Genomic DNA, 6,985 nt, shown 5'->3' with positions numbered 1-6,985 from the left:
TACATGTACTTTAAAATTGTTGGTATATATTATGCAGTTAGTCGGCAAATGTTATATACAAACTCTGCTCCCCAGATATGCCACTCTGCTCCCCAGATATGCCGCTCTGATCCCCAGATATGCCGCTCTGATCCCCAGATATGCCACTCTGCGCCACCCAACTTACCAATGCACCAATGCAGACTCCCTGGTAACTAGCAGGGGCAGCCAGTGTACGGAGGTTGTCTGCACGCATCCTCCTCTCTGCTAGTCGGTGACCGTCAGCACAATGTGCTCAACCTCCGCTGCTGCTGGCACTTCCTCCGGGCCTTCTATGGTGGAGCACCAGAAGGTGTTCCGTTATAAAAGCCCCAGTGTTGCACAGACCTCCACGAGCAAAATTGCTACCGTGTTCCTCTTAAACAACATAAATATTGAATTATTTCCAAACTATAACTCAGATTTACAAAACAGCATATTTTAATCTTCTCTCCACTTCAATAGGTCATGGCCCTCATGTAATGCTGCATGGAAATGCCACTGTACACTATATTTGAGTTAAAAAAAAAGGAAAAGGATTTGGGTAAGCAAAACTGTTGAAAATAAATGTTGAACAAGGTAGCACATTTCACTATGGCAATTTAATTTACCTAATTTGGCCAACCTCAGAGAGGACTCTACACCCATTAGGCGAACACCTTATGTGTTTCGCACCCAACAATGGCCCATAATCATAGGCATACTGACAATTATTTCTGGTGATCCAGTCAGTATGCCTATGATTAAGCGCTGTTGTAAGGCGTGAAATTAGTAAGGTGTCACCTACTGGGTGACTGTGTCCAGGGCCGGCCTTTGGGGTGTGCGACCTGTGCGACCGCACAGGGCGCCACACTCCAGGGGGCGCCGCCGCCACCGTAGCGTACCGCTGCCGCCAGCAGCGTACCTAGCGGCGGGGGGGGGGGCGAGCGGCACCCGCTCATCAGGGGGGCACCCGGCACCCCTCCAGAGACGGACAGTAATGTCCGCCGCTGGAGGAGCAGGCTCGCAAGGGAGCGGTATCGGAGGTCTTTAACAGACCTCCGGCTCCCTTGAGTGATTTTAAGCCGGTTCAAGGATCTCCCTTGAACCCGGCTTAACATCACTCAAGGGAGCCGGAGGTCTGTTAAAGACCTCCGATACCGCTCCCTTGTGATCCGCGCGGCAACAGCTGCTGTGCGCCGGGGTTTGTTGTCAGATCCCGGCGCACAACACTGAAGCCGCGCCCACCGCTGTCCGTGCCCTCTGACCCGGAAGAAGACAGAAGAACTGAAGAAGAAGAACGAAGAGGAGGAAAAGGAGCTGTAAGGAGAAAAGAGGAAAGGTAGGAAAGCATTCAGTGAGAGTGGATTGGTATGTGTGTGGATTAGTGTATATATGTGTGGATTAGTGTATATGTGTGGATTGGTATATATGTGTGGATTGGTATACGTGTGGATTGGTATACGTGTGGATTGGTATGTGTGTGGATTGGTATGTGTGTGGATTGGTATGTGTGTGGATTGGTATATATGTGTGGATTGGTATGTGTGTGGATTGGTAAGTGTGGATTGGTATATATGTGTGGATTAGTGTATACGTGTGGATTGGTATATATGTGTGGATTGGTATACGTGTGGATTGGTATACGTGTGGATTGGTATACGTGTGGATTGGTATGCGTGTGGATTGGTATGCGTGTGGATTGGTATGCGTGTGGATTAGTATATGTGTGGATTGGTAAGTGTGTGAGAGTGATGGGTGTTATGCTGTACCATTTCCAATGTCTTTTTCATGATCTAATTATGCTCTAAAAGTACATCATAACTCCCATCATTCTATACTGTTCCATACAGTGGCAGAGCTGGGAGGCAGAGGCCTTGCACCCCCACTGCAGGACTCCTGAAAGGTAAGTGAACTTCAAAGAGGGAAAGGGTAGATAGTTAGGAAGGGAGTGAGACAGGGGAAAGGGGGTAGATAGGGAGAAGGGAGTGAGAAGGGGTAGATACGGCAGAAGAGAGTGAGAAGGGGTAGATAGGGCAATCATACTCCTATCATGCCAAGTCTGCGAGTAAATCCTGGAATCTGGGTATGGCTGGGCATGATAGGAATGTGATTGCTGTTAATCATATATATATATGATATATATAGACTTGAAAACCAAAGTTGTTTGTGTGGTTATTTGGAAAGTCCCTGGAGTGCCGGTAACTATTTTTGGACTTTATATATATATATATATATATATATATATATAATATTATTTAATTGTTTTCTCCTATTTTGGTGTGTTACTTACTTTAAATAAAAGTGTTAGATTTTTTATGGTGTTAGGGGGTCATATTCGGTTTTGGCCAGGTAAATGCTGCACTTTCGGTTTCAGTCCAGAATTCGTTTCGGTGCATCCCTACTAAGCCAGACAATTAAGTGGTAGGCCTAGACCACATCAATGTTTGCCGTAGTATATGGTGATTGGGGTTTTGTTACAAGTTTTGTTACAAGTTTTTATTCCTTTCTTTTTTTGGGATGGGGGGGCGCCAGAGGAGTAGTCCGCACAGGGCGCCAGAGGCCGGCTCTGACTGTGTCAGTTCTTGAAATACTTTTCCTGAGTTATGCATTGGGCATATGTTAATGCTACCAGAAAAGCCTCTTAAATTGGACAACACAAAATACATTTGTGCCCTTTAACTATTAATAATTTAGTTTGGCAGGCCAAAGCAAGGGGTTGTGCACATGCTGCATGTCCAAGTGGTCCTTTAGCAGTTATCTTGTCTGTGGCTGCCAGAGTACTACAATCAATTTGGAAATGTCCTTGAGATGGAATAATCCCAGTTTTTTGGGGAGTTGGGCAGAGGCGGTGGCAGGTGGCTGGTGTGTACGAATAAGCAGATGCCCCTTCTATACTGAAGTCTTCTTGCCTTGCCAGAAGCCAGATATGTAACCCGCTGGATGTGGCTGTATTAGTGGTAAAATATCCCCATCTCACCTGCATCCAGCGTTGGACAGGCACTGATAGCAGCAGATGCATGTAGCAGATAATAGCAGCAGATGCATGTAGCAGATAATAGCAGCAGATGTATGTTTGGACCAGTAGAAAGTAAGGGAGAAGAGGAAATATCAGCTCTTGTGGGTCAGGGAGGAGGAGTCAAGAAGTGACACATCCTCCAGTATTTTCACTGTTAGATGTGTTGCTCCTTTGACTCTGCAGAAGTACCAAGGGGCTGCATGTGCCTATCTACCAGTGCCTGCACAGGCCCAGTGGTCTACTGCTGCTGCTCTGCCAACTCCTGTAAAGGTGATCCTATCGCACACTCTTGACCTGACTACTGGCACCAAACTCCGGTTTTATATTTGGATCTTGTTTATTGTCTGACCCCTGGATTTTGAATTGCCATCTGGTTTCAGCCTAGCCTCCTTTCTGCCCTTGTTTTGGGATAAGCCCAATCTCAGGCTGGTGACTAGCGCTGCCCATTGAACTAATTAGGTCAGAAGTAATGCACAATAATACCTTTCCTTGTCTGGAACACAGAAGCAGGAAAAAAAGAAAGAACAAAATAATAGTGCAGTAATAAACACAGCGGTGATGTGTTTTTTTCAGTAGTTACAATCACAATATTTCAGTGATTTTCAGGCTTATCTTAATTCTTAGTGATCACAGAAATATTGTGTAACTAGTTAAAAAAACACATCACCGTTGTGTTTATTATTGCACTATTATTTTGTTCTTTCTTTTTTTCCTGCTTCTGAGTTTATTCTACACACGCGCCCCTAGGTGGATATAGTTTTTGGACGTCAGCATCGGGAGAGTGTTGTTTAAGGTTGCAGCTGTGGGAATATATTAGGAAGGGGAGTATATATTTGATTTATTACATTTTCAATATTTCACGACTAATAGTTTATACACAATTACTATTACTTGCATCACAGTGTGCTTTTTTTTTAACATGTCTGGAAGGGCCAAGCCGTGCCTTCCTTCCCAAATACATTTTGTTAAAGCCGTTTTTTGATCTCCAAAGAAATCACTTGTAATATTGACCGTTACCGTTAGTATCACGTGCAATAAGCGGGGCAGTATGTTAATTTTAACTATATTAATGTTGAACCCCTTAATGACAAGATTGTTTGTTACTCGTAGTACACTTTGGGACAAAGCCTGTTTAGCTTTAATTTTCTTCTTTCTCATTTAGTGCACCCGCACACATTGTATATTGTTTTTTTCAGAACAAACAGTGCTTTCTTTAGATACCATTATTATTATCATATCATCTAATTTACTATAAAAAGAAAATTCTAACTAATTTATTTAAAAAATCTTTTACTCATCTGCAAAAACTAATGAAAAAACCTGCTAAAATGTTTTTATGGGGTTTTTTTTTGCCTTTTTTCTGCATGTTTTGGGCAATAATTAGAAGTAGCGTTTTGCTATTTCAAAACCATTTTTTTCCAAATCTGGTTATTCTGCCTCATGTGGTATTTGGGACATCTTTGAAGCCGGTCAATTTTTTTGAAAACTAGACACCCCAGGGTTATTTAAAATGCATATATTTTAACGCTTTCCATGCAACTATTTTTGTGAAGATATAGCGCTTATTGTAGGACTTGCTCATAACAAAACTTTTTAAAATATATATATATATTTGGACTTTTACCAATTTTTTTTATTATTATTTTTTATTTTACAAGTCACCTTGTGATTAGTGAGCTGGGCTCCATTCACTTGCATGGCTGAAAGCAGTGCCTACATTCAACCTGGATAGATGTGACAGTTGGCGCTGCCATCTTGTGAGTGGATAGTGCTTGTGGTTGCTCTTTGGAGCAATCACAAGGTGATCAGGGTAGGGGGTTGCCCTTATCTTTCCCATTTCTCTTTATCTCTCATCTTTCTTATTATCGCCTTCCGTTCTCCCCATCTCTACTCTTTCTTATTACCCCATTTATCTCTTCCATTTCTCTTTGATCTTTACTTTTTCTGTATCTCTTTGTTCTCTTTATCCCCCACTTTTTTCTCTTTTTCTTTTTATGTCTTTCTCTCTATTTTATTCCCTTTCTGTTTACCTCCAGCTTCATCTTCTTTCTCTTTACCCCCTTGATCCTTCCCTTTCACATTATTGCTCCCTTTTCTCTTTATGTCTTCCTTTCCATCATATCAGCTCCATTTCTCTTTATCTTACATCTTTCTCTCTGATCACTTTTTCTCATTATCACTCTTCCTTTTTACCTCTTCTTTCTATCTACACGTTCTGTTTATTGCTCTCCTTTCTTGTTATCTCTCCATGTTCTCTTTATCATCCCACCCTTTCTGTTTATCTCTTCTTCTCTTTATCTATTTCCTTTCTGTTTAACTCTCCACTCTCTCCCTTCCTTCTATATCTATCCTCCTCTTTCTCTTTACCTCATCATTTTCCGTATCCCTCCACTGTATATCTCCCCTCCTCTTTAGCTCTTATGCTATTTATCTCTCATCCTATTTCTCCTTATCGATTCCTTTTGTATCTCCTCCATTCTCTTTATCTTTCCCTTTCTCTCTGATCCCTTCTTTTTATTTCTCCTCCCTTTTTCCTCCTTACCCATTATTTCTATCTCTATTGTCTGCCGCCCTCGCGGCTGTATCTCAGAGCGCGCGCCCCCCCCCTCTCAATATTCATCTCTGAGTGGGGAAGGCGGGGAACGGGCATTAACAACCCAACGTACAGGGGGTGGGGCGACCCCTGGCGGTGGATTTAAAAACCAGGTTATTGTGCCATTCAGAGCTATAGTGTGCGTTTTCCTAGTGTATGATTCCTGTTACTGACCCTTGGCTACCATTTACTGACTATGCTGCTCTCTCTCCATTCCTGACCCTTGGCTACCGTTTTTGACTACGCTGCTATTTCTATATTTTGCTGCGTTTGCTGATCTAGCCCTGCCTGTTGGTTACTGTCCTGCATACCGGGTTTCTCCACCTGATCCCGACACAGTTGCAAGTGACCTCTGCCAAACCAGTCCTATAGTTGTGGGACTTCAGGGGTTCAGTGCTATGTCAGCATGAGGACAGCTGGGCTTTTGATGTGGCAGCCCAGCACGTCAGGCCTTGTCCATACAGGGCATATGGGGATGACAGTGTTGTCATATATGTGTTTGTCTGTTATGATTTGTGATGGCAGAGAGGAGCAACATGAAAATAAGTCTGTCTCGCAGGCTGCTGTGTCATTCATCACTTCCAAGTCACTGCTATGTGAGCAGATAAGTTCCTTGAAGTACCCCTATTGTGTGTCTAGCAGCAGAGTAGCCATTGGTTCTGTGTTAGCCTATTTGCTTGTGGACTCATTATGCAGGTCACGGACCTGAAGTTGATTGCATGTCTTAAGGTAGGTCCCTACTGCGTTATTTTACCTGAAATAAGACCGGAAGATATGCATAAAGTTATAATGAATTATAATGAAGACAAGACATTAAGGTTTGAGTCTTTACATCAGGAAAAATGGGCAGACTTTATGGGCCAAATGTTTCTTTGAGTCTCTGTGAGAATTGCGGCATCATTAAGTAAGGACTCATTCACTCTCCACCTTCATTGTTTAGGTTCCCTATCTGGCAGTTCAGTAAACACATGCACTGGAGCATGATCGGTCCAAGTAATGGAGGTTTCCGTCAAAAGTAGCAAAAATGTATAATTAAGCAATAAGTAGTTGAGGTGTGTTTAGTGATTGTGTTCATGAGAGAAGACGGAGATATGCTTTGTCAACAGGTTTCAGAGTCACCAACAATCCATCAATTGCTTCGAGTGCAATGATTGCTTTAAGTTTTATACTTTGCAGGGCCGATCCCCTGGATTCTTCCAAAGAGATGTTCAATTTATGGTCAAAAACTAAATTAAAGTCCCCTCCAAGGCAGACCATACCCTCAACAAAGTATTCAAGCCTTTTTAAAACCCCTAACAAAATCTTTAATGAAGATAAATCTGCCCAAATTATCTGGCTAATGATAAATGCCAAATCATGAGCCAAAAGGATAGCTG

Source organism: Sceloporus occidentalis, unplaced genomic scaffold (genome assembly GCF_023333645.1).
Source record: "Sceloporus occidentalis isolate IW3139 unplaced genomic scaffold, rSceOcc1.0.p SCAF_94, whole genome shotgun sequence".
Lineage (NCBI taxonomy): Eukaryota > Metazoa > Chordata > Lepidosauria > Squamata > Phrynosomatidae > Sceloporus > Sceloporus occidentalis.
This window is presented reverse-complemented; position numbering follows the sequence as displayed.